This window comes from Rhamphochromis longiceps, linkage group LG3 (assembly GCF_057381845.1).
Source record: "Rhamphochromis longiceps isolate RC_006_pf linkage group LG3, R_longiceps_female_GT1.1, whole genome shotgun sequence".
Lineage (NCBI taxonomy): Eukaryota > Metazoa > Chordata > Actinopteri > Cichliformes > Cichlidae > Rhamphochromis > Rhamphochromis longiceps.
Window position 1 is genome coordinate 38,861,081 of NC_140559.1, and position 25,103 is coordinate 38,886,183.

Consider the following 25,103-nt stretch of genomic DNA (forward strand, 5'->3'; position numbering starts at 1 on the left):
CCGCTGCTCTGCTCTATATCAGCAAGTAGTTGTCTGCTACTATATTTGTCCAAAATGATCAAAAACCTGGTATTTGGAGCCTTTAATTACGCACTGTGGGAGCAATTAAAGATAATATATTTATCACTGTAGGCATAAAGACCGCTGTGGCTGAATACTGCTGAAACATCACATAGTGCTCAGCAGCCAGTAGTAAACGAATCTAAATGATCTTCAGGAATACAAGCTGCCAAAAACAGCAGTCACATGACGACCTTGTGCATCAGTAAAAATGGACATTACGTCTCATGTAACTCACTTTTACATTTAATCTGATCTCACTTACACGCACACACTTTTTATATACAGCTTCCCGACGCTCTACTATCATCCATCTTTCTTTATCTGTGCCTCTCCGAGTCAGTGTGTTCATTGTGTTTTAGAGCGTGTGATAACTGCTAAACTGCACAGGAGGCAGCATCTGTCACCATAGAAAGAGAAAGATGGAGAGAAACAGACAGATTTGCATGAAGAGTAAGAAGTGAGGGAAGGTGGTAAGCTTGCCTTTCATTTGCCTCTACTCTGCTTCCACCCAGCAGCTATCAGAGAACAGCTGTTTGGTTGTTGCTCCGAACAGGTTCATTGTCTAATCAGGTTGTGTCACATAATTGCTTCAACTAAATGAATCCAATCTTGTTTTATACACATTCCTAATCATGCAGCGCGATGGCAGCTCACTTGTTTACCGTTAGCGGGCCCACTCAGTCCAGTGTGTCACGTTGGGTTTCTGTCAATCCTTGCTGTCATTCCTGCTCCCTTCCCCCCTTCTTTTCCTCATCCTGCTCTGTCACACCGACTCCATCTCTTCGTCCTTCAGCACAATGCAATGTCACCACGCGGTGACTTCAGATTGAGGCTGCCAGCAAAGGTTTATTGCAGCTACATAATACCGGTGAGGTTTTACTGAAAAGCCTTTGTGACCACTTTGGAAGAAGGTTACATAAACAACCAAAAAAAGAGACCTGAAGTAAAAAATTTGAGTTTCTGAATTTTGCAAGCAGAGATCAGAGATCAGTGGGTTTGTAATGGATCAGTACTGGTTTCTAAATTGGAGAGAGGTACAACAGCAAATGTCTACAGCCTTCTGTAAAACACGGTGGAGGCTTTGTCATTGCTCCGGGCTGCATTTCAGTCAATGGTGTTGAGATCTCGTCAAACTGGATGGAATTATGAACACAGAAAAGTACCATCAGATTTTAATGGAATACCATTTGCAAAGCATCTGATTGGCTTCAACATGACAATGATCCCAAACACCTTGCCACAGTACTAGAAAGCATACCTGGTTAGAAACACATCCAATGGAACACAATCAGTCATGGATTGGCCTTCCCAGAGCTCGGACCTCAACATCACTAAAGCAAAGTGGGATCATCTAAAGGGAGCCAGCAGCCAAATAAGAGCTTTAAATGGACTTGAATGTGGGCTAAAGGAATAACAATAACCTTCTTCCCCGGAGATAATGGTGATAAATATCCTGGCATGGTAAAAGTTTTCTGGAACAAACATTATCAGAGAAAATGCTGGCAAACTTACATTTTTTAAGTTTGGCATGCACCAACTCTAATATCTACAGCCCGTCCTCATCTTTTTCCACCTACTCAACTTTTGCATTAGTACCAAACAAACTGCCAGCACTTGAACAAAAAACAACATAATCATGCAAAGTACAAACCAGAGTACTTCAAGCGTCCTCTAGCTGTATGCACCTGATGCTGACATTGTTAGGCACTATGAAACTTCATCATATTCCTACTCCAGTGCAGCTGCATGTGCTACTAGCTTGTATGCACACTTTAGTGTCTACAAAGGCTGGCCTGCAAAAAACTTGTGAAACACCTCCACAATACATAAAACCTCCCAAGCCTGCTGATAGCGAGGCAAATAAAAACACCCCTTCTGACAATGATGTTCAAGAAATACTGCTAAGTTTACAGTACACTGTCTATATATCCACTGAACTGTTTTCTGTCAGCATCATTTTCAATCCCTACTGCTTTTCTTATTTCCTTTAGAAGACTACAAGGTGTAGTCTGGGTTATACTGACACCTTTACACACAGCTAGTTAGAAGTAAATCACGTCTTCTCAATGTTTTGACTTAAAGAAAACATTAAAATATCATGTGAAAAAGGTCAGCCAACAGCGATGCATATTTATAAATGGAGTTTGCGGCACTGCAAGAGTAAAAAGCTTTTGCCAACAGACTCAGCTGCCAGCAAAGTTAGAGACACAGAAGCTTGTACTCATGCCATCAGAACAAGCAATTTGGTGGATTTTTCTTATATCATAAACACAAAAGAGAATCCTATAGAGTAAAAGCATCCACATGAAAAAAGACAAATAAAAAACCAGATTTTTTTTGCTTTGATCAATCATCAGCCGTCAAATTTTGTTTGCTGAGCTGGCAAACCAAGTTGCTGACCAACAGGGAAAGTTTCCCTCGCTCCAGCTGCCCTCTTTCTTTCTTCTCTTAATTTAAACTCTCTTTCTCTCTTTCTCACAGCTCTATACTCTTCTCCATCACTCTCCATCCATCTTTGTCCACGTTGCTGACATTCACCTTCCTCTCGATTCCTGCCAATCATCGCTCCCCGTTCTGTGTCACTGCAGGTCTTTGTCTCATTTCTCCCATCCTCTTTCTGTCTCTTTCACCGCCCAACAGCAAGTGGGAAAGTTTAAAAAAAAGGCAAACGTTTCCACTGACACACTCTTTTCTTTCATTTGCTCTCACTCTCCACCAGTGTTTGCAGTTCTGAACAAAAAGGGGCGACCAGACACTCAAATTCGCACACGCACCCAGACACATAAACACTGAAAGTAGGGCGCTGAGCATTAAAGTGGCCTATATCAGGAATGTAGGCTGAAGGTTGAAATTCTGAAAGGTTAAACCAGTGGCATCTGGCGCGGCCGCTTCAACGTGTGAAGGCGTCGCTATCGAGGAGATGAAAACATGAGAGGGTGATGAGTGGCAGGAGGTTGAGGGATTAATATTTGTCTCTTCACAGTTCGTGACATTTTTAAAAAAGACAGCTGTTTGGGGAAATATGACTCAGGAACAGCATTCTTCATGTGCTCAAACTCATGTAGGATTTTAAAACCATTTTTTTTAACTGGCAAAAATAATCTACCAGTCAAATGAATAACTCAAATAAAATTATAATTCAGTCACTGGGAGTTTGTTTTACCCTGTTTTACTGTAGGGTCAGTATGTGGAATGACATGAAAGCATAGATCCACCCTGCTTTGCTATAACAGTGTAGGTTTGTGGTGGTGTAATGGTACATGGGGATTATTTCCTTGGCCCCTTAGTACCAAATGAGCAGTGATTAAATGTCACAGCTGACTTGAGTGTTGTTTCTGACCAGCAGTATTGGGTGTAATGTGTTGCAAAGTTACAAAGTAACTCGTTACTGTAATCACATTAGACCTGTTCAGTAAGTTTTTTACTGTACTTAACTCAGTATCTTGATGCCCAATCATCCAGGTAAATATGGATGATTGAAATTCCAAAAGTTGATTCTGTTCATCTGAACATAGCGTTTGGCCATTCCCCAACTCTCTGTGAATGGTACTTATGGCCATTGATCAGTGGTCTTTGATCAGTGGGTTTTGGTCAGTGGTTGTTGATCATTGGTCATGAGAATTTGCATAATTAAGATTAAGGAACTGACCTCCCAGCCCATTGTTCCTTCAGTGGGCTGGTTTCAGTCATTATGCAAATGTACTGTTTATAAGGTTGGGGAAACCTGCAGTCAGCTGAGACTGAAGAAGTCACTTGGATGAGTGACAAAACGTTTCTCCCAAAAAACGCTACATCCAGATGAACAGAATCAACTTTTGGAGACTAAACTCAGTAATTACATAAAAGATACAAAATGTTGTTACTTGTGTTACCAAATGCAGATAGAAAGAAAAAAATTCAATATCTTCCTACGCACTTCAACTACAACCAGCTGATTTCAGTTTGTGTGCAGCAGAAGGAAATTGGTAGAGCGATATGGATCTTGAGGAGCAGTGATAGTGACAGAAGCAAGGGGTTGTGTTGGTGTGTGGGGATGTAGCCTCAGGTTTATATTGTTCAATGGTAATCACGTGACCATGCATTTCAGGTCATTTCACAGAGAAACGAGTAAGTAATGTAACAAGTTTTGTAACAAATTACTTTCTCCGGTGAGTAATCAAGTAACATACTGCTTTATTTAAAAAAAAAAAACCACACACATAAGGTGTAATACATTGCTTTCCTTGAGTAAAAACCCAGACACTGCTATGCCATATCACATCTTCCACAATAATCAATTTTTATATGACACAAAATTATCATCTCTTTCTATTGTTGGTATAGCAACACCATGCATTAATGTTCCCTGATGCATACAACAACAAGATAAGCCTGGGCATATAGCGAGAGCTGTATGTCAGCTACGGCAGCGGTCCCCAACCCCCGGGCCTCGGACCAGTACCGGTCCGTGAGTCGTTTGGTACCGGGCCGCGAGGGTTGAGGCTCAGGTGTGAAATGTGTGGTTTTCAGGGTTTTTATCGGTTTTCAGCGTTATTTTGTTATCGTTTTTATTGTTAACTCGGTTTTCCTGGGTCTTTTCACGTGTGTTATGAATAAATCTTCTATTTTTCAGTAGCGGTACTAGTTTTATTTTGTTGTATTTTTTCGCGACACCTTAAAGGCCGGTCCATGAAAATATTGTCGGGCATAAACCGGTCCGTGGCGCAAAAAAAGTTGGAGACCGCTGAGCTACGGGTGACGTTTTAGCACCTATAGTAAAAAGGAAGCTGGCGGTTTGCAACACAAATATAACCAAACCACTCTGTCAGTCACTGGTTGTACTTCATACAACAGGAAGTGCAACGACTAATTTAATAGTCGACGCACGTTTGAAGCTTTGTGAGATCCCAAAAGACACAGGAATAAGTAGTAGGATTTAAGGGTGTAATAACGGGCTGAAACAGAAGGTGGCAGCACTGCATGTACAAGGATGCCAACTGCCATTAAACACCACAGAAGAAGAAGAAGCAGTCTCTGGTATCGTAGCTGTGTTCAAATTCAGGGGCCTCATCCTCCGGAGGCCGCGTTTGTAGGCCGATTACGTTATAGCGATGCGACGAAGGTTATCCAAATTTGAAGACTGCAGCCGACAAATGCGTTCTTCATTTCCCCTGATTTGAAGGACGGGTCGGGTGTATCCTTCGTGGCCCAACCTATCCCAGAATTCATAGCGCGGCCAAGTCAATTCCAGATTCCAACAATGGTGACAGCTACTTAGTTTTAATATTACTCTTATTTTTTTTTAAATTAGTTTTATTTGTTCCTGAGTAAATCAATTTGGCTGAGTTATAGTTTTCAAACAGCTAATAAACGCCACACAGAAAACTGATTAAACAGAAGTGTGAGATGGTCGAGAATTTACGCCAATATCCTGTTATATTCTAGATAGCAAGGAACAGATGGACGAGTTTATTAGACTTTACTGAGACAATCTGCAAATTTCATTAAAAGTTTAAAAAACTATCATCTTGTCTTTATTTTTAGTTAGCACATACTTGAAACACTTAAAGCTGTAAGGCAGGGGTCCCCAATCCCAGTCCACAAGGGCCGGTGTCCCTGCAGGTTTTAGATGTGTCCTTGATCCATCACAGCTGATTTAAATTGATAAATTACCTTCTCAATGTGTCTTGAAGTTCACCAGAGGCCTAGTAATGAACTAATCATGTGATTCAGGTGTGTTGACCCAGGGTGAGATCTAAAACCTTCAGGGACACCGGCCCTCGTGGACTGGGATTGGGACCCCTGCTGTAAGGTAATGATAGTTATATAAGAGCAGATGCATGCTGGTGCAATAAGCTGTACGTTTTACCTCAAATAGATGCATGATTCGATTAGTCGACTAATCGCATAAATAATTGGTGACTAGTTTGTGGCAGCCTTAGTCACGGCTGTCGCGCTGTAATACTGCTGCTGCTGAAGCCTCTTTTCAATAGTCTCTCTTCAAATTAACAAGTGTGTCACTAATAAGAACAGCTCATTGGAAAAGAAGGATGAAAATGCCCTTCATTTACTTGCACTAATAAGTGATGCTGCCTGCAAGTTGCAAGGCTAAATAAAGCTATATCACCCATCCATGTATCTCTCTTTAAGACCACAGTGTACCCATCATCTGATGGCTACAGGATACAAGCCATGTCACAAAGCTCAGATTGTCTCAAAATGGTTTCTTGAACATAGCAATGAGTTCACTGTACTCAAAAACCTTCCACAGTCAACTCAGTCGGTTCCCTGAAGTAACCGACTCAGGCAGTAAGCAGTAGGTCTCCTGGGAAGAAGGGAACTCATCCTTGGTTTAATTTTTCAGGTCAAAAAGCTACATCAATCTTTTATATACAGTCTGTGATGCATTTTCGATATAAAACATGTACAATGGCAGACTCTTCCTTACACAGAAAAAAGTCAAAGGGAGTAAAAGTAAACTATCTCACAAGAGATAAAAAGTTGAATGCAGTAAAGCACATTTTGCCCCATTTTTTTGCAATTCCAAACTAAAGTCACTGGAGATTTGCAGTTTTCATGTGACATGCACAAAAAATGCAATCCCACACATTTATCACCCTGCTAACACAAATCTGCACAGCGAAGAGACCCAGGTGCCGAGGACATAAACACTCTCAGGACCAAATCTGTCCTCTGTCCTGAAACAAATCACGTTAGTGTGCAGTACTTCACTGCTGTCACACCTGGGTACCACTTTTCCAGTTTTATGTATGCAGAGTGACACACTGCTCTACCTCGGGTGTGCCTGGATCCCTTTTTTCTTATATAATTCTGCACACTCGTCTATCAAAGGTAAACACATGGAGGGACCCGCTTTAGCAGTTTTTTTTACCCTCCATTTAAAATATAAAGATCAAGTTTTGGGAGCCACTATGAAATATTTTTATGTAAATTTTTGCTTATAACATGAATACACATGTCAATGCCCCAAATCTGACAGCCTTACAGCAAAGAATTTTAGCTAACGCTGACATAACTGGGAAGGTTTGCTTTGGAAAGTTTTTACTTTTCTTGGCTTTATTGTCTTTATTATGCAACACAAAATAACAAATGAGTTGAAGTAATCTTAAACTGTCGTTTTTAATCAGTCGATTTAAGAATTTTGAAATGACGCAGAAATGAAAAACAGAAACGTGCTCCAGGGAGGTGAAGTTCCTGATTTATAATGACACTTAGATCCGGAGATCGAGTTTTGTTTTCTTAGTGATAGCCTAGAAAACCTGACGTGTGGAAATGATGGGAGGCGAGGGCTATTTTAGGGACTTTTTTTTCACTCTGAAACTTTCTTTCTATCCTCAAACATGCATGCAAGTACAAAAAAAGAACAATTTCTTATTCAGTTAGTTTTAAAGCTGCATTAACCTAATACCTACATGGAAAAAATGCATGAGGATCCATTAGATCATCCTTTTACTACACACTGCAGACATTTCAGCATGATGTTATATGTGAACCTGAGGGGCTTCTAAGAGAGGTCTGAGTAACTGATTGGGAAATAATTCAATTTGTGCTTTGAAACCACAAGAATCAAAGTTCACTTTATCAATGAGGGAGAATTAGATTGTAGACATTCTGTGACTTCTGCTCATTTAAAGCAGGGCCACTTTCATGCAGTCAGTTAAACTATTTAGATGTTTTGTAGGGGGTCTGTTGCTAAGTCTGCTGGACCAGAAGCAGTTCAACAGCAGAAAAAAAGAGGAAAAAATGAGCGACGACTGTCTGCTGAGAAAGGAAGCCCAACAGCAGCCACCATGGAGACTCGGAGAGGAGCCAAAGCTCCCCTCGTCTCCTTGCTGAGCCAAGCCTTTGCTCGTTCTCATCCCATGTGAAAAGCCTGTTTTCTCTCGCTGTCTCTCAGCAGACCACTTTGGGCCCTTGTCTCTTCAAATTCTCGTTCGTCCATCACTCAGCGGCTCAGCTCAGTTTCTTCTTTTCATTTTCAGGACACCTATTATTCGCTCCATCATGATCTCACCTCCACGCAGACATCCAGTCTCTGTATATCTGTCCTGGGAGGTAATTAAACGCTCTGACAAAAGGATATTCACCACAGATCACATCCTCAGAGAGATCATTGTTAAAGTCGTATATGTTTCTTTGAATTTCGGTCATTATTATTAATAACTGGATGAATAGAAAACATAACAAATAATCACTGATTTGTTGTATTGTTATCAAATTCATAGGAAGAAAATGTTTTGGGACAAAATCTAGGCCAGACAGCCACTGCAGCAGTTACCTAAGCCTCCTTATGTACGCATGCAGCCTGCAATAATCTTTTATCCAACGGCAATCCTGTATTTGCTAGGTTAATGATAACAGGTAGCTAATCTAGCTTTCAGGTAATTGCTAACAATTAAACAGCTAACATTTATAACTGTTTAATACTTTTCCCTGACCTCTGACATTCCTTCTAAACTGTTGTTCAGCTCTAATAGAGAGCTTGCCTCATTCCAGTTTTTCATTTTTCTCTTAAGTGTGATCTGCTCACACTGTTTATGTGGATTCTGATGTCTTTCTACAAACTGCAACTATAACTAACAGCATATACAAAGAAAAATAAACTTTACTTGAAAGAAAAATATTATTTTTATAATAAAGAACTTTTCCCATAAACTGCAGTAAGTTAAATGTCTGTAAACAAAGTGCTCTGCCAATTTTATTCCCACCTTTACCTAAAATATTTCACCTTAACAAACAAAAGCAGGTGCAACATAATAAATGTCAGGTGATTATAGCATTTTCCAATATGTTTATAACTTTATAAAAGCTTTGTCTTTTGATTAGATAATTCAGAACTGTTTTGTTCCTTTGCTCATACCGAGGCTCCCACTGGCTTGTAGCTGTGGACAGCTTTAGCTTTAGCCACTTTTCCTTTGTTAGTTTCTTTAAAATGTTCACGTTTAAACATCTGACTAGTTTTATTGCTACAAACGTTTCGGTTCCTCTGCAGTTTACTCTAGCAAACCTTGTGTTTCACTGACTTCCATGTTAACTGTGTGTGCCTGCTCCACTGTTTGGACCAGCTAATAACTGGTCATATGGGAGGCTGACTGGTGGGTCACTGGTCAAGGCCAAGAACACTGTAAGTCATCTGATTCTGGTCCCTGGCTGGTCAAACGGTGCATGTAGTTATCAACCAAGACAAATCACTGTATTACTCTAGAGGCCCTCAAAAACTGACTCCTGCAAACCCAGTCACGCAACTCTAAATGGTCCATCACATCAGCACTGCTATTTGGGCTGAAAATAAAAAAGGTGTTCATTTATGTACAGTGGCTAAAATTTGAAAATGTCACCTTTCAAATATCAGTAATATTGTCAATACCATTTATCAGCAACTGCAAAAATGTTTTTGGCTAATTTATGGCCAAAATGAAGAACAACTTCAAAGGCGTCTAATGCACTGAACATAAGCAATAATGGCTTTATTGATGTGAGTGGAGACTACGCATTTCATCTTTTCTTTCTCTTCTGTGAAATTCAGAATTGCTTATCTTTTTGTTCACCCCTCAGAGAGCACTCGAAGTCCACTGAAAGGCTTTTAGTTTGCTCACTCAACAGTTGTGAGAAAGTATGAAAGTGAAAAATGAAGCAAACCAGTAATTAGCTTGAATAATGATGTGACTATAGAACAGACAGCATTTCATCTTCTGAAGGTCCGGTCTGTGAGTGTATTTCAGCAGCATTAAAAAAAAAAAAAGACTGGGCAGAATCAATTGTTTTGATCCAGGAAGCAGACAAGCCCGTGACACACAGAGAACCATGCAATCAGGCACACACTCAAAATAATTGACCTTCAAGCTAGGGTAAATTGATATGTTGGACCAATTGGCTGAGAGCTGATGGAGATAAATAGCCTGGTGATGGTTAGCTGATTTCTGTAGCAGATACACACAGAGGAGCGTTTCGTAAGCTCAGACCCCTAAAGTGGCCTCCGACGTCTGTTCAAGGAGCCATTCAGTGCCTTGCTCAAACGCTGACTGAAGGATATTTACTCTACACACTTTTTAAACTCTGGATTCATGCTTCTTTTTTTAAACAGGGGAAGATAATCTTACCAAACGATCACATCACAATTGTTTTTCTTTTGGTAGAATAATCATCTAACTACAGTTCTCCCTGCAAAATTTAAACCACATTTGCCTCAATTTAAAAAAGAATGCATCACCTTATCTCAAGAATAAATGTCGAGCACACATCTCTAATCATGCTTTAAACTGATACGAATCTTTAATTTCTTTCTTCTGTTTACAAATCATTTTGCAGCCAAGGTTTGAACAGCCTCGATACTTGTTTATGAGATGTTGTATTTATTTTTCATCATTTAAAAGCTGCTAAAAAGCAAACTCGTAGCCATCTTGTATTATGTCCTTGGAATCATTCAGCTACCTCTCCAGTAAATCACTTATCCCCTGGGTTAATCCTCTCTGAGAGATATCTGGCAAAATGGTGGGCCACTCCAGCTACAACCACCACCAAGTGGAGGACTTCTTCATGTGTTGCTACGCCCACAGAGCTTGGATAGCAGAACAGGGACTACCATCGCCAACTGCCGTCCAAGACAATGAAACCCATCTACAGGATGTGACAATGACTAGATCTGAATGACATCATAGAGCACAACAACAGTGGCACAGCTAGCCTGCAGGTAAGAAAACATGATGGGACAGAGTTTGTTGATTAGCAGCAGCTGAGCCTTCAAAGTAAAAGGTAATCTGTATTATTCATTTGAAAATCTGACAATCTGCCTACTATGGAAGCATGTCAGATCACCAGTCTCTAATATATAATTTTTAAAAAAGGAATGTGGACATCAAACGTGACTTACATCAGTCGGCTTTGTTCAAAACAATGAACAGCCAAAAATGTCATTAAAACACTACTCCAGTACATTCAACATAATTTCGCTCAAAGACTCTGAACGTTTTTGGATTTATTCATTAAAATCCTGTCGTCTTATCATCCTTATCATCTCAGATATGGACTACACAACCTTTAACCAAGAGTAGAACTAGGGCTGCTCAATTAATCGAATTTTGATCTAAATTACGATCTGGGCTTTCAACGATCATTAAAAATGACTGAGCCGATTATTAGCACCTCCCTCGTGCTTTACTCTCACGCTGCTCCGTGTAACAAATCGAGCGCACCTCTCTGCGTTTCGAACACGCGTCACAACAATTAAGAGGACCCGAGGGAAGCTCGGAAAGCTAAGCAGGAGTTATTTGGAGAGGGGAGTGACTGCCGTTGGTTGAAAAGAGGTAAAAAAAACTTCAGTGGTGTGGAAACATTATGGGTTCGCGGAGTCAGACGTGGATCAAGTAGACACAGTGTGTAAACTTTGCTACGGTGTCGTAGCTGCACCACAGAGCAACACTGCAAAGTTCACTAAACTTAGATGTTTACATTTCTCATTTATTTTTTATATTGCAAACATTTGCACTGTTATCAGTATTTGCACACTATTTTATATTATTTTTGACAATCTTTAAAGTCATTATTCAATACATTGTTATTGTTAAATAAATAGCGTCAAATAATCGAGATTATTGAACCGTAATGGCTGCACAGAAAGATTATGAAATGACATCAGCCAGTCAGCATTATCATCTCAGATATGAACATTTAATGAGGGCATTACCATGTTTGTGGTTGACTATGAAGTTAAATGAAATATGACTAAGTTAATAATAGATTGGATGTGCGCCTGAGAAGCCAAATGTATGCCAAAAAGCTTCTCATCCCCGTTACCGTGTCTGTTTATCACAGAGCATATTGGAGAAAATTGACATGATGAGGAATGACTGATTTGGAGCTATTATTACAGCAGGTGTCAAATTTTCATTGATTAGCATCTCCTGTAAACGGTTACACTGGAATAAGTACAAATCAGTAAATGCTGCTACCATGCTAAATGATTCCCTTCTAAATACGATTTATGTTGTAGTGCTCGTTCCCTCACATGGAAACTGTGCATACCAAGAGGGTAGAGCGTTACCCCTGATGCCTGTTTGTGCCGTTCATTTTCTGCCCAGCTCAGCTCTTCCTCTGCCTGAGGAGCTATTGACAAACATCCCAGATTATGTAACACGCCTCTGACAGCACCAGACTGGGCGCACTTTTTGACATATTTAGGTTGAGGCTTAAAATTTTCACCACAGAGTTCAGCTGAGGGGGAAAAAAAACATACATCTGAGCACGCTCTACTCCCAACGTCCAACTGAAGAAATATGAATGAGCTCAGGCAGGGCGCTTGTCTATAAATAGGGTGTTGTGAAGGCCTGTTTGGACTTGTGGGAACAGACAGGGCATTGTGCTGCCTGGCCTATCTGTATCAGGACTCTAACCATCAGGCTAAGGACTGAGCTGCCCTGATACAAACAAACACACATACTCTGGCCTAGATGCTTCTATATGCAGGCTGCTGTAATCTCACCCACCTACACATATAAAATCCATACACGCTGACCCAGATGCCGAGACTGTTACGTTCGTTTACACCTACACAGGATATAAAAAATACAAATCCATATTTCTACACATACTCATCTGCCCTAGACGCCAACATCGGCCAATAACAATTGATATTATAAACACAGTGCCACTCGCATTGTCCCAATTTAATCTCACTTGCCTGATGTTAAATTCCCAGAAGTTAAGCGTCGCTCTGTGTCGTTTCAGGCAGTTCGGTAAAAATACAACTAAGCTCATATTACTAATGCCTGTACTAGTGTGCACTACTGCCAAACAGCTATAGCAGGTGTCATATCGCAGTAACTGCACAGGCGATGTTAAAAACAGAACTGCTTTGATAGCCCCGTGTGATTTTAAAATTTAAGCAGACAATGAATCTCACAGTTTGTAGAAATTAATCTGAAATGGTGGTAGATGAAGATTTCGGCTTTCTGTAAAAACACATTTAAAAAGATTCAATAAAAAAAATCTCTGTTCTTTTTTATGTGCTTTTGGCTGTCATTATGCTGTTCAGGAAACTATGAAATGCTCTGCTGTTGGTCTTCCTTCTTCTTTAAGAGCTATAAACAGATAATTATCATAAAAATAAAAATAATCCCAGTACGCAGCCAAAAATACAGGTCTGAGTAAGGAAATCATTTCAGCTGCGCTCAGCGCACTTTGGTTACCATCCAAAATAAATAAATTGATTAATTAAAAAAATAAAAAAAACTTTTTTAGCAGCCTGTGAGCAAAAACTTCAATATTTATTTTGTATTTTTGTCTTTCATGTAAGGCTAGCTGGGTTTTAACACACAGATGAATCTGTCAACACAGAAGAATCAATGTTTCTGCTGGTGCCAAAAGGCAGAAGCTGCACTCAGCTGGGCCATACTCTGTATATAAAGGCTAGGAAGGGTTTTCTTCTTGTAACACATTAATTTCTCCCTTTTAAAAAAGTAGCTCTGTCTTGTTATTACAAACTGTATTTTCTTCACTATGTTCAACATAATCTCAAATCTCAATCTGAAAGTAATCATTGTTGTTAAATAACAATCCAATCTTTTCTGTAATTATACAACTGGTCTCTAAAGGTGTGATGTCGTATCTATTAAGTATTTTACTAAGTGATCAACATACAGTAGTTCCACTAAGACTTCTCTTCATGATATTTTTGATCACATGGATGCATCCCAAGCTAAAAACACAACAATTTTTGACATTAAATTCTACTTTATTACTTTATGTAATTTGATTACATTACTTACATTACATTTTTCATGTAAATTTCTTATATAAGTACAATGTAAAACATTACCTTTAATGGAATCTCATGAAATGAAATTTAGTTCATTTGTATTTTCCTTAATAATTTTCATGAATAATCCTTTGAATCTATTTGAAGCTACTTCGGTTGAATTTGACTCAAAATATTGCTTCATGTTTATGAGGTCATTAAGAATTATTTTGTGATTGAAGATTTTACATTAATTATACCATTTGGGGCAGCACAGTGGCACGGTGGTTAGCACTGTTGCCGCACAGCAAGAAGGTCCTGAGTTCAATTCCACCATCAGGTCTTTCTGTGTGGAGTTTGCATGTTCTCCCCGTGGGTTCCCTCCGGGTACTCTGGCTTCCTCCCACCGTCCAAAGACATGCATCTTGTGGGGATAGGTTAATTGAATAATCCAAATTGCCCATAGGTGTGAATGTGCAAGTGAATGGTTATCTGTCCTTGTGTGTTGGCCCTGCAACAGACTGGCGACCTGTCCAGGGTGTACCCTGCCTCTCGCCCTATGACAGCTGGGATTGGCTCCAGCACCCCCCGCGACCCTGAAAAGGATAAGCGGTAGCGGATGGATGGATATACCATTTGGCAGTTGTAAAATTAAATTCTCGAACAAGCTATCCCAGTTCTGCTAACCGTTCACTAGCTCCCTACACACTGAAAGTGCACCTGTATAATTTAATTCAGTATGTTATCCCCAGATTTTTTCCCATGCAGATGCTGCACCGTGTTGTTCATCAGATTGCCAATTTTCCCTTTAAAAACAACTCGAAACGCTTGAGAAACACATCACACATTGCTCAAAATACTGGTATTTGCCAGCTATCTGCTAACCCATGTGCCAGTCCTATATTTAGACTGCTTTTATAATTTACTCCTTATCTCCACTCGTGGATGAAATATCTACAATATATTCACCGACTAGCCAATACAATTGTTAGCATTTTCTTAAAAGCTGAGCAGCTTTTTCCTTCTTAGCAATTGTAGAACTTTTGACATTTGCAGTGTAAAGTGAGAACTGCCTTTGTGGCTTTTCTGTTATGGATATTGATTTCCTTCTCACTTATTTAAAAATGACCTACAATGTTTATGTTTTTGTTCGAGTGGCAAAGAGATTAAACGGGCTATAAGCCATCCAACTCTTTTTGGCAACACTGCTATAAACAAAGAGTGATCCACAAACTCCACAGTAAAATAAAACTCTTAGACTTAACAGGCAGTTACACCCACAGATGTAAACATCAGCTCCATATCAGCATTGAAACATCATCAAACACAAGAACACAGTCCATTGCTGCAATGACACCTAAATTTTAAGCATTAGTAACACAGCTACACTCTTACAGAAAGACTGTATTCACCCAACAGCTGGCATGTACTTTAGTGGAGATCATTTCAGTGTTGTCAACGACTCAACATAAGGATAAAGGCTATTTCTGAGCAGTGGAGATGACAAGAGCATTTACTTTCCTGATATTCTGGGACATGAATGCACCTCTGAAGCAATACTCAGAGTCCAATTACAGCTGTTTACTGCCCCACATTGCTGCACATACACACATTCATCTCCCTTCCAGCATTATCAGTGCTAGTTATTTGGAAACACGCATGAGTCCTCAGGGACAATTTAAGATGATGAAACATGTAGGGTATTTGGTGATGATTTCAGTGTCCCTCAGTTTAAATCATAACATGACTTCGAGTATCTTCAATACCTTTCTTTTTAAATCAAATTGATGAAAAACAAATCATTTTATATTTGTTTTAATGAAGTGGTGTCAAGTTTGAAAATAAGTTTCTGTCATTTTCAAGGGTGTGTCTGTATCCAATAAAAACATGCTCTGTGTGCTTTCACTGTAGTGTGAATAACTTTTTAAAAACTCCTTTGGCACGTTAGTAAGGAAGCTTTGATGGTAGACACGACTCCTGCCGTGTCTGGTTTAATAAAACAGAAAAGGTAAACAGGTGCAAGATGCTCCAGCATTTTCCCATTAGCATGTAAAATAGATCAGTTGGTTAAGAATATGAACTAAACTTTTTTTTCGCTAATACACCACCTTAATTTGTCTTTTCTTTTTTTTTACTGCTAGATTTTGGCAGTTAAACTGTCAAATATATCTCACATACTAGTTAGTTTGGCTTATATTGTTATACATTGTTCTTTTAAAATATTTCTTGTACTTGTCCTTTTTGACTTTATACAGTATGATGCATTACTGTAGATTAAGCAGAATGCCAATTATTTGAGCTCAACATGTGCAGCAGTATTATTGATTCATTTAATAGTGATGGGAAACATTTTTTTAGCAGAGTAATTACTTTAATTTTTAATACTTTATATACAATTTGAGAATAATTCAAAGTTTTATGTGTAAGTATGTATTTTATAATGCTGTATTGATACTAATGATAAATGTAATAATATTTTACAATTCTTCGACTAGGAAGTACTGCAGAGAGAGATGCCCACGAACAGTACAGCAAGAGGCACAAAGATGAAATCATGAAAAACAATCATAAAATAATGAAAGGCAGAACAAAATCATAAAGTGGCATGCTGTCAACTGGCAGTTTGTATTGTTGACGTGTGTCAGATTTATTTTCCTTTTCTAAAAGGGGTGGTCACCGTTTGTGTTTGTCATTTTGTAAAAGTCACTGTGCAACAGGGCAGGGTAATGTGGCCAAAAATATTTATCACAATATATGTTTGAAAATTTGCAATAACAATTTAACTGATGATATAATTGACACAAGACAAAACACTTTACAACTCCACAACTTTATTAGTGCAAAAAACACATCAATGTATTTTCACTTGAAGAAGCAGCTGTTTTTATGTGCATTAAAGCTATATAAATATTTAACAGTGCAAATGCAAATTCCTTGCTGACAGTTTAACTAAAAAGGCATTTCTAGAGGAAATGGGCCGACATATCCTCAGCATAACCATGTACAATATCCACAAAAGTTAAAAAGAGCTTATACACACACAATACGGTAATATTATGTTGAAGCACAGTACGTATCACTCCGCGAGGCTCCTGCCTATGATAGTCGTAATGCTCCGACAATCCATCAAGCAGTGCAGCTTCGTAGCTTCCCAAAGTCCTATTAAAACTAGTGCTGACAGCGTTAACTTCGTTAAAATGACGTTAACGCGGTTATGGCGGTAACGCGGCAAATCTCCGTTAGCGAGTTAACAGAGATGTGGGGCTGGACGGCACTAATGCATTGACGCCGTGCAGGTTATTCGGCCCGCTTGCATGTTCTACCAAAAATTGTGTTTTGGTGTGTATCTGATGGATGAAAACCAAACCAGTTCCACACCACTGAAGTTGCAGCATTCTTACAAACCAATTCTGGTTCATCAATTTCATTCAACAATCTGCTTCCACCCTTCTCATTCTCCATGCTTTTTCCGCCATGTGCGTATGAAAACAAAGGCACTGCGCATGCGCGTTTTACTCATGTTCTATAGCGATATTTCATTTTCTTATTGTTGAACTACATTATACCGGTATTACCTTGAACGGTATGATATGGCCCAGCCCTACTGCACAACACTGCTAAAATTTCAAAATACACAAAATTCAGAAAAAACTCACCCTCAAAAACTACCAGCTCTATTTGTCCAACTGCTGATCCCTGTCTAATGCCTTCCATCTACAATAAACTTAAATAATAATAAACTAAAAACAGTAAACTAATAAAACATTGAGCATGTTTAAGCTGACTTCCCAGAAGGGCAAAAAGTCAAATTGTTATTGACAATCCATGTAAACCCCACAGAATAACTAATCTATAATGACGTCAAGTTGTTCAGTAGCCAACAGGTTTGCTGGTGCAGGAACAATAGTCACCATGTGTAGTTTTTACAGTGGCGAGCATCTTGCAAGCTACAGAAGAGCAACACTGAGCAAAATAAAGTGTGTGCAACACAGACTGTCACTGTTCACCACAGTTTAATGATGTCAACAAGTTTATCTCCTTGGATTACTTGTGTGTCCAGAACACAAATACTCTTGTACCATCAGATCAAAGGGCAGCCGTTCCAGCTGAAGGGTTTATTTTTGGCCCTGACAGATGTGTTTGACACAGCTTCCAAAAAAAAAAAAAATACTAAATGTCCGCTGTGAAAAGTCAACAGCCCCGCTCATTCATAGTAACACCATCCTGCTGCTTAACTGAGCTGATCACGAGGCATTTAACATAGTCTGCGAGAAATGTTACCAAATATATATAGAATATATAATGAGAATAGATGTTACTGGTGTCTCACAGTCACAGTGTCTGCAGCTCATCAGCTGTGGAACCTATATCAATATAAAAAGATGTACAGCGGAACAATTTGTTCTCATGTCCTCTATAAATAACCAGTGTTTTATAATGTTCTGACGCTGAACAGATTAGAGCACCAGAAACACTTTGAAGTCAATAAGCAAGTCTTCCAACACGGCACTCTGCTCTCAGACACACCAGCACGGATCTATAAGTCTATTCAACGTCAGACACATAAAGAAACATAATGAAATCATTTGAAGTAAGTAAGCTGCAGAATCAAAACAGCACTTCATTAGTGATGTTTTAGTGTTGATTTATTACCGGGTAGGTCAATGTTTAATGCTCCAGTCAGCTCACCACTCTCTCTCTCCCTATCTCTCTCTCTCTCTCTCTCTCTCTCTCTCTCTCTCTCTATATATATATATATATATATATATATATATATATATATGTGTGTGTGTGTGTGTGTGTGTGTGTGTGTGTGTGTGTGTGTGTGTGTGTGTATATATATGTATATTCACATGCAGCTTGGACCCGCGCCTGTTTCATGAGCTTACAGTGTATGATTTGCAATTTAAATTTTAAGCCTAAACATGAATGACAAGTGCACAGCTGCTATCTTTAGTGCAGTAAAAATGCAGGAAATGCTTGTTTTATTCTTAGCACACTGAACTTCTAGAATATTATCAAAATACAAACACTGACTTGTTTTTTTTAGCATGTTACAGATGTTTAGATATCACAATTGTTCTGTATTTTAAACTCTCCTCCTTCAAATACAACTATTTCATGCTCAAAGCCCTGAAAGGACGCGTCAGAATTTTGTTTTCTGCTGCTCTCACAAATGTGTCAGTTCTGACTGTAGGTGAATGGTCAATATGGGAAATGCAAACAGTATGAAATTCCATCAAAGTACAGTTTGGAGCTGCTGAGGCAGAGTGTTATCTGGGCACGCACACTGTTCAGCTTTCATCTGCTACACTTCTGATATATCATTTTGTGTCTGCCCTCCTCCACACCAGCACAACTGAGTGCTGTTGTTGTGGATGAGGCCACTCAGAGTGCTGACATGTGGCGTCATAACGCTTTTCATTAATAATGATAAAACTCTTCCACAAAATAATAAAAGACCCACAAAAAATAACAGATGAAATGCATTAAAGGCCTCGTTTTTAAAAAGACAAACACACATATACCACCCAACCCCCAAGAGGCATATACACACACACATATATATACACAAACACAAAGCATCAGCAGATAAGACCAAAACTCTGACATTTGGGTGAACTAACCGTTTAAAATACTCTAAAACAGAAAAAAGGAGGAAGTAACTTTTTTGCAACGCTGATTATCGTTATTGCCATCATTACCATCATTTCTCTTTTAGTTTTATTTGAATACACCGACACAAATTTGGACTTGGCTCCTGGTAACACCACACCCACCAGCAAAAGAGAAACAATACACTCCTGCCGTGTTTCTGGGCTATGTGCATCTCCGCGCACCCCGTACGTGCAGAGTCGGGGTGCGCTTGCGTAACGCAGCATGTCCACGTCTCAGAGCCTGAACAGTTCTGGAACGAACGTTCACTTTTTCTTCCCCCAGAAGATGAGGCTGTCTGTGCGCGCGCGCGTTATCAGCAGGGGGCTCCACTTCACTCAAAGAGAAGCGAGGCCGCGAGTCTCCAAATGCGGTATGACTCACAGAATCTGCGCGCGAGCCTGTTTGGGCGCGTGCGTGCGTTCGTGTAGCTCGCGGCAGAGTAAAGACAGAAAAGAACTGTCTCTGGAGCAGTGTGTAGACAGAACAGTGTGTGTGTGTGTGTGTGTCCTTGGTTTGGGCACGACACACTAAAGCAAAACATTTCCACTCGCGCTCGAAGATATTCCGTAAAAGGAATGCGAAACGCACATTTTCACTCAATTTCTCAATTTTACTCCTTTTTTCCTGATGTTTTACTCGCGCAATAACACGGCCCGTGAACACACACACTCACAAAAGACACACCTCCATTTGACATTGACACATATTACACACCCTCTCCAAAGAACCACAACACCCTCCTCGCGCCCCTCTTATCAGCAGATTACTACTCCACCAAAGCCCAAGTCCCCCTGTTCACACAGACAAGCCAAAAGCTTTCCATCTAAGAAAAAAAAGTATGAGCCCCGAAATTCCCACTGCTGCTGCCCAGTAAGGACACCTAACTGGAAAACACCACAAAGAAAGAGCGTTGATGCTTCTCTCTACTGAAAGGCGTAGACAAAAATAATAAGGTGGGGGGCGGGGTGGGGGTATGTATATGAACATGTCAATAGTGGCCTTAATTCTGTGTACGGGAGATTTGAGCCGTGCCACTGAGCTCATGTCTGGTTCAGTCATGACCGACAGAGGAGGCTGGGAGAGGGAGGGGGCAACAAAGACCCGCTGGCTATGCCACATGTGCGTGTCAATAACGCGCACTGCACTCCCTCTGTCACGGGCTCACTCTCACCAAACTACAACTTAAGGCATACTGTTGGCGTTTATTAGCACTCGTCTTATTAAGTGAGCACATACCTGGCCCAGAGGCGTAACGTTTGTTGAGTTTTTGTTCGGTTGCCGTATTGTTGTTGAACGGTGCGGACTACATCCTTGCATCTCTGTGCATTTTTGGCACCGAGTCCACCAACACAAAACAATACCCTCTGAATCCCACCACCCTTTTTCTCTTCTTCTTTTTCTTCGTTTTTTTTTTGATTGTTTTTGTTGTTGTTGTTGCACTGCTGTTTAATGAACACTGACTAACCACAAAGGCTACTCCCAGACTTTCTCCAGGACGACACAAAGAGATTTTTTTAAATAATTAATTGCGGCAATAACTCATTTATTAATATAGAAGAAAATAATGCATATAAATAAACTCACCGTTTATTCAGCAAGTGGGGAATACAAAAAAAATCTTCGAGAAAAATTGTGGGACTTGTAGAAAATATATTTGTGTCTGTACGACAAGTCTCGTTCTCCGTTATTTTCTCCTCGCTCTCTTCCCAGCCTGTCCCTCCAAGCTTCCCGCTAATCTCCTGTTACTTCACTTTTCCTCCACCTCCTTTATTTTTCCGCTGCGCCTTCCTTCTCTGTGTGTCCACCGGCGTTGGGTTTTTTTTCTCCTTTTCTCCAGCAGGAGGAACATTCAGCACACGGGGAGAGAAAAAATACTCAGCGGTCACTCAAAAGGCAAGATGGAGCCATTGAGGTTTTAGGGGTGTTTTTAAAGTCATCTGCCGGTAAGTCAACAGCGGGTCTCGGTGAAGTGGGTTGTTTTCATTCAGACAAAGGGTAATGTATAGAAATATGGTGACAGCTACGGTGTGGATGTGATAAAACCTGACGAGACGCCGAGAGAAAAAACAGCGGGCTTCTATTTTCTGGCTCACCCCTCTGCTTTGACGCCACAGTGGTACGGCCCACCCTCACCGGGCTTGTGGAATGGAGCCGAGCATTCCCGCCTGGGCTCGAGCCAGCAGGTAAATAAACACACCTGCCCACGCAGAGAAAAGAAAGATAAACTTAACGAAGACCAATAATGAGCCCCACTCCCCAACCAAAGACGGTCTGGTGGCATTTAGGGATGGGGTCAGGGAAGGAGGTTCTGGTCACTCTGTGTATTTGTGCCCCGGAGTATGCCACCCTCAAAGACTGGGCCATTTAAAAACATCCACGAAGCAGGGCTTTGACTTTTCACGAGTTTCCTTTGGTCAAAACAAAACTAACCACCAAAAACAGCTCAGTAATAACAAATTACTTACAGTAATTTTAAAAATGCAGATTTTACATGTAAGTGCCAGTGCATGGATGAGAAATTACCAAAGTGTAAGATCTTTAAATCACCCACTTTGCACAAATTATTGACAGTAATTTTTGTGAATTCTGTACTGATTCATAATAATAACAATAATAAAATTTATTAATAATTTAAAAAATTCAAGTAGAAAAATTAGATACCTTGCTCCATTTATTTGCCAACAACATCCCAGTAGTGATAGTAAGAGAGTGAAGCGTAGAGTAAAAACAACTCTGTGACAGGCCCCTGGGCACATTTTCTTTTTCTTTTTTTATTCTGCATATCTAAATAATCCAATAATATCAAGCATAATTCCGTCTTTTTATCAGCTCCATGAACAACAACCACAGTGAGAGGTTGGCGAATGTACAAATTTATATAGGTGTATGAATTCATGTGAACATCTTCAGACATATTACCACAAACCCAAAACAGATTTAATTGTCATGCTGAAGTAACGAAGAAAGCTGTAATGTCTAAAAGCACAGAACAAATGAGACAAGCTTATTAACCACAGATCCTCACAAACAAACCACTTATTTCTACAAATCCTCATTCAACAATCATCTCCAGTGGACCAGGTACATATATCACGCGCACACTGTTCGGTATGAATGCATATTTTCAACAAACACAAACTACGGGCATATCAGAACTTCATCTTGCACTCAGCAAAGTCATTGACAGCACTGCTCAAATCCAAACTCCTGGCAATATATTCACAATACTCTCTTCTCTTCATCCATTTTTAAGCACTTGAGACTTTTAAACACATGCCACTGAGCCCATGAACTAATCTATAAAACACTTTGTGAAAAACTAATTGATGCTTGCTCGATTTTCCAGGTAAAAAAATAAATCCTAGAAAGCTGATTCTGTTCCTGTGGATGTTGCGTTGTCAGTGTGAGAAACATCTCCATCAGTTAGCCGAGACTGGACAAGTGATGAAACATTTCTCCCACTGGAAACGCGACGTCCAGATGAACAGAATCAGTTTCAATTGCGTTTTGGTCATCATCCACAAATGAGAGAGAGCATGGTCAGGAAGTACAACTTGCTTCTGCACCATCAAAGATTTTCAGAAAAGGTGCCGATTATGATCTGTGGAGTGTAAAATGACAGAGTAAATATTTGCATAGCTGGAATTCAGTTCTTGAGGAAATTGTATAACGTATGCTTTATAAATAAAAAGTTAGGCTTTGGTTTCACAAGGTAGAATTATGACGTAAACATATTAGTGGAACTCATACCGTCGGCCCACTTTACCATAACACATTTAATATTTGTTTAATGTGGAAGAGCCCTCCTGACATTCTACCTTCTATCCTGTTGGATCTCATGTCTTTGATAATCGACATCTAGCCTATATACGTCCAACAAATTGCAACTGAGGTGTGGATAGGTTGAAAAGGTTAGCATAGGTTATCAAAGCAGTTAGCAGTCCCACTTTGGCAAAAGCTTAAATAAATTTTGCATGACTGCACTGAACGTTAACTTTGTACTTAGACCCTGTTTGTTAACTTAAAGGCAGATTAACTGATTTGGTTATGTAGCTATGTGATGCAGTCTTTATATCCTTTCGGCAAACTAAAGTTGTATAGCGGTGTCTTGTTGATATGTAAATGTTTCTGTATATATACACATCTTTTAATGGCATTTAGCTACAATTTAGTCCAGTTGCATAGTTCTATGTTCTGCGCTAGAACTCATAGTGGGCTCTTTCACTCACGGAAGGAAAAATAAATATGACACATGCAGTTCCAGCTAAAACTGTACTGTAAGCTACACCCAACTACTGAGAACCAGAGCGTCGCTCATCGGCTCTGTGGTTGTGTAAGTCAGGTTAGAGTTTCCCCAAGTGGGACACATATAAAGACTTATATTGCCACTCAATTACATTATTTCCTCATGTGTTTCCTCACAGCGACAGTCAAAGTGAATGACTGAACTATTCCGGTGGGATTTCATACGGAATGTATGGTTCCATACTGTGGCCTTATTTTTCCACCTCTAAAATGTAAAGGAGTTCCTATAAATATTGTAGCTGTATGATTATTATCCTTCAAAGAAAATTATCCTAACTAAATGGTGCTGCATGAGGGCATTTTTAGACAAGTTGTCTAAATGCTGCATGTTGTAGTGGTATTATGATTTTTTTTCCCCACATCCATTCAAACATTGTGCTCTTTGGATAGATTTGGCATAAAACTTCATCAATATGTTCTGTGCATCATAGTTGGCGGTTTAAAAATCTCTTCACAGCTCTAAATGCACCCCCTTACATAATGATCCTCCAGCCTGTGCTTCTGCCATGCTGTTGTAAGCCAGATATTTGTTCCACCAGAACACACTGACGCCCATTTAAATAAGTTACAGTGTCGCTGTGAATTCAGTCCAAGTCGGGAAATACAATACGAATGCCCTCATACTTCACTGTGTAAAAAAAATCTGACTCATTCTATCATATGTTCAAACTCTCCGTTACAGAAGACAGATAGGCTCACTCTAGTGAGCTGACACAGCATTTGCTCCATTTAAAACTGAGATGGAAAGAACTCAAGACACGCACTGTCGCAACTGCTACAATTGCCTCACATATATATCCGTGGCCACTGCTTATCTTGACCCACCAGCTGTGCAGACAGGCTGGATTAAAGGGCTTTCAGGTGACATAACACACCCTGTGGTGGACTCACTAGAGGCCCAATGACGTCTGATAATATTTGTTGCTGCAAACATAACACGAATCAATGTCCTCAGTTTTGGATAAAATGATTTTCTCTGCATACAAACAGTAAACTAAGAGTCTATGCAGCGTAAATCGTTATTGTCTGCGTGTGTGTCTTTTTTGTGCCCCTTCCAAACTTTCAGAGTAGAGGGCTGCCCCTTGCTCTGCCTGATTCTGCTGCTGTACTCTTTATGTTAAAATAGAGTTCTTTCTTTCTCTTGTTGCCAAGTGCTTGCAGGTCTTTGCTGCTGAAAGTGATTATTGAGGCCTTGAGGCAACTATTGAGGAGGCCGACTATTGTTACAATCTGGTACAAAAGATGACAACAACTAAAAGTGAACTTAAATTAATGAATTTAAATTAATGGATGTTCATGTTAGACTTTTAACAAAAAAAAGTGTTTCTTTAACAACTCTATTCTA

The 25,103-nt window shown here is 39.8% G+C and overlaps 1 protein-coding gene across 1 annotated transcript in view; it reads right to left on the reverse strand.

Annotated features, from left to right (window-relative positions):
• Nucleotides 1-21,295, reverse strand: part of ndrg2 (NDRG family member 2) — a 48,063-nt gene extending 26,768 nt beyond the window's left edge. The window contains exon 1 of the mRNA XM_085396914.1: nt 21,038-21,295. The gene's annotated coding sequence lies outside the window, so the exon portion shown is untranslated. The remainder of the gene's footprint in view (nt 1-21,037) is intronic.
• Nucleotides 21,296-25,103: the final 3,808 nt, after the last annotated feature.